We start from the raw sequence: 4,292 nt of genomic DNA, 5'->3' as shown, positions 1-4,292 counted from the left end.
GTCCAAGGCTCAGGCGCCTCCTGGTGGCCAACCAACCTCTCTGCGCCCTGCTCGGAGTCGGAACCCTGTCCAGGGTCCTTCACATCCTCCAAAGCCGACTCATAGGACCCCTCGCTGTTGGAGTCTGGTGGAAGCTCCAAAGGCTCCTGCTGGGCCACAACATTTACTTATAAACCTCATGACTGAAGAAGCTATATGCCCCTGTGTTTGTACAGTTAACTATGTTAACTTAGGATATGCCTAACTTTGAAGATCCTCTCCTACTTCTGCATCTCCAGCAGCATAAAACTTTTAATGTTGAATGTATGCTGTTTTAGTTGTAGTGGGCAACAGTGGTGGGTTCCTCTGGGTATGGTCCGGTATGGCCATACTGGTAGTAGCCGGGAGCAGCTGACAGCGTACTGATATGGTGGCTCACTTGGCCAACCCACCCACCCACATTCTATATCTGTTTTTAAAGTAACCACCCAATTGCACATGCACGCACAGCGTGCGGCATCTGCGTGAGCCCCAACAAGCAGCTGGGTATCACAGGGGCAGTGGATTGTGCACGAACAGGATGTGCCGCCCCCTGAGTAGTGTACCAGTAGCGATTGTAAGAGCAACCCATCACTAATGGGCAACAATGCTTGGCTTAATTCGTCAGTTCAGGAGGGTCAGTTGGATGAAATATGAGAGAAATTTGCCTTTAGGGCATTCTGGACACAATATTGGATCTTTCTCCACATTCTTCTATAGTTCAGAGACCTTAGGAGTTCAACCATAGACTTGGGAGCTTTCAGAATTCTTCTCACTGTACAATTGAACAGTATGATTGTTGCACAGGCTTCTGTTCTGCAGAATCTGGCCATTTTGCATGAGGGTATCCTTCCCACACCCTACAGAGCATCAGTAAAGGGCCACAATTGGAAGGAGGGAGACATTTTGCTTCATCTACTCAGCAGGCTCAAATTCATGTATTCATTCATTAGATTTTTAATCTGTTTGTATTACTTTATAAGGAACTCAAGTTGATGAAGCTTGCAAGCAGGCAGGCACATATCGGAGGTGCAAGCAAGGGAAATATGGAGTGAGCTGCCAAAGTCTTTGAGATGAGTATGAGTCTTGTGATAAACTATCTCTCTAGAATAGATGATACAGTACTTGGAAAAACAGGGCTGGAAAATTCTGAGGATGGAAACAAGTGAACGACTGACAAAAGATCTTGGTCTATGGAAATCTCAGGGTAGCTAAAATAACTGGAATATGTAAGTTGCGTGCATCTGAGAAATCATTTGCTTGTGAGCCAGTTTTTATCTGGGGACATTGTAACTGCCACTGTTAAGAGTTGCTGAAGAGCCTCCTAGATTGTATGAATCTGGATGAGGGTCTAGAGCTCCACCTAGTGGTGAGATGGAACCATTTGTTAGAATATCTGATACAAGAGAAAAGAGTTTTCCAATTTTTTATTATGTTGTTATTGTAGGGTTCATTATAAACACACACACACATACACACATACCCCTAGGGTACATTATTTGAGTTGGTGAATTTATGAAGCTAAATACTTAAAGAACATATTCTGAGACAAAAACTAGAGAGGATGCTTATGTTGTCGGAAGTGTCCCCTTCCATGACGGATTTCAGAATTGGTCTCCCAATATGTCTCCTGCTTGTTTCCTAACTATTTATTTGATTTTTATCCCACATTTATTATTTATAAATAGCTTAAGGTGACAAGCATATATAATACTCTTTCTTCCTCCTATTTCCCCCACAACAACAACCCTGTGAGGTGGGTTGGGCTGAGAGAGAGAGTGGCTGGCCCAAAGTCACCCAGCCATTTTTTTTTAGTGCCTAAGATGGAACTGGAACTCATTTCCTCTTGGTTCCTAGCTCAGCAATTAATATAATTAGCATTAATTGACAAGAAAATATAATTTATGGTAATTATTTTGGTGCCAGTATGGTTATTTTTTTTAAAATAAAATCACTATTTCTCAATGAAAAGGGGATTGTTTATTATATGTTCAGATGACTGAACTGGGGAATTTATAGGAGTCAAAATGCTGTTGAACTCCCATTTCCCAGAATTTCTTCCAATGGGCCAGGCTGCCTAATATTGGGACAAATTACAATTTGGCAAAATATGAAGACTGGTGCTGCTTTAAATTGTGCAGCCTTGAGGCAATGTAAAATCAGATCTATGCGGTTTCTAATAGAATCCTAAAATGCTAATCTTCAAGATAATATTTAGATCTTTGCAGCAACAAAATTGTAGAGATAATCTACGACTTACAACAGTTCATTTAGTGACCATTCAAAGTTACAACAGCTCGGGGAAAAGTGACTTATGACCATTTTTCACACTTATGACCATTGCAGCATCCCCATGGTCATGGGATCCAAATTCCAATACTTTGGCAACTGACTCGTTTTTATGACCGTTGCAGTGTCCTGGAGTCGTGTGATCCCCTTTTGCAAACTTCTGACAAGCAAAGTCAATGGGGAAGCCAGGTTCACTTAACAACTGTGTTACTAACTTAACAACTGCAGTGATTGACTTAACATATAAGTCCAGTAAACCTAAACCTAAACAACTGTGGCAAGAAAACCTGTAAAGTGGGGCAAAATTCACTTAATCAATGTTTCACTTAGCAACAGACATTTTGGACTCAATTGTGGTTGTAAGTCGAGGACTACGTATATAAAGCAAAGGGTCTGGATTTGTGTTACAGGTAGTCTTCAATTTACAACCAAAATTTCCATAGCTAAGCAAGGCAGCTGTTAAGTGAGTTTGGCCCCATTTTACAACCTTTCCTGCCACAGTGGTTAAGTGAATCATTGCTGTTGTTAAGTTAATAACATGGTCGTTAAGTGAATCTGGCTTCCCCATTAACTTTGCTTGTCAGGAGGTCACAAAAGGGGATCACATGATCACATCCAGGACATCCAGGGCACCCATCATAAATACACACCAGTTGCCAAGCATCCAAATTTTGATCAGGTGACTTTGAGGATGCTGCAATGGCCATAATGCCTTGCTCCTCTTGTATGGCTGAAAAGATGAGGTAAGAACATGAAGGTAGGAATAGATGGCCAAGCCATGTAGAGCAGGGGTGAAATCCAGCAGGTTCTGACAGGTTCTGGGGCGGTTTTGAGTAGTTCGGAGAACCGGCAAATACCACCTCTGGCTGGCCCCAGAGTAGGGTGGGAATGAAGATTTTGCAATATTCTTCCCCTGCCATGCCCAGCAAGCCACACCCACAGAACTGGTAGTAAACAATTTTGAATTTCATCACTGATGTAGAGCATTGTCCAGAGGATTGCTGCCAATACAAGATAAGCCCCTTCTCGGCACTGGCCTCTTTTCCAGTTTGGCTATATGAGGCACAGTGGTATTTCTCTCTTTCACTCCATCTGTGTTTGTGTGCATTCAGCTTATGCTGAATTTTATGAGCCAATAATAAACTGTAGACAACATTTGCAACATTTCATCCCGCCAATATGTCTTCAGGTCAACATTTGCCAAGACTAGCTAAAATGACATATTTTGGAAGCAGTAATAAAATGCTACATAAAACAATTCCTTGAAAATACATCTCTCTTGCTCCTTTAATACAACCCAATTCTTCTTCTTTCTTCATTTCTGGGTGAGCAGATGTCAGAAAATGATGTATGCCAATTTGGATATCCCTGCCTGTCATCATCCAAGGCTTTTATTAAGGAAATGCCAAGGGAAAAAAAGAAAAGAAACAAGTAGCAGTAAAACTTCTAGAATTCTAAGGGTTACTCATCGAAGTCATTCATGGTTTTGTGCCTTCTTATATGAACATATAATTCACCCAGAAGATAATATCTTTGATATTAGTTGCAACTCTTGTCCCACAGTGACTTGTCCTATGGTGACCTGGCTGTGGCGAGTGGGCCATGGTGCAATGGTTAGAATGCAGCACTGCAAGCTAACTCACTGTTCATTCCTGGAGTTCAAGGTTGACTCAGCCTTCCATCCTTCAGAAGTGGGTAAAATGAGGACCCAGATTGTTGGGGGCAATATGCTGACTCTGTAAACCGCCTAGAGAGGACTGTAAAGCACTATGAAGCAGTATATAAGTCTTAGTGCTATTGCTAATGTCTTAAACTCTGCTCCAGATACCCAGAAGGCTGTGCCTTGAAGGAAGACAATGCCTCACAATAGGAGACCAGTGCATTTGAGGTATCTGGAGCACAGGACTCAACATGATGTCACCATGATGTGGAATTTCAGGAAAATGCATTCCTGGAAGAGGGTGAAAGTAAGACACAGGCTAAGG

This window comes from Thamnophis sirtalis, unplaced genomic scaffold (genome assembly GCF_051295495.1).
Source record: "Thamnophis sirtalis isolate CommonGarterSnake01/CBP01778 unplaced genomic scaffold, rThaSir2_p1.2 scaffold_1, whole genome shotgun sequence".
Taxonomy (NCBI): Eukaryota; Metazoa; Chordata; class Lepidosauria; order Squamata; family Natricidae; genus Thamnophis; species Thamnophis sirtalis.
The sequence above is the reverse complement of the archived record's forward strand: the minus strand, read 5'-3'. Positions refer to the sequence as shown.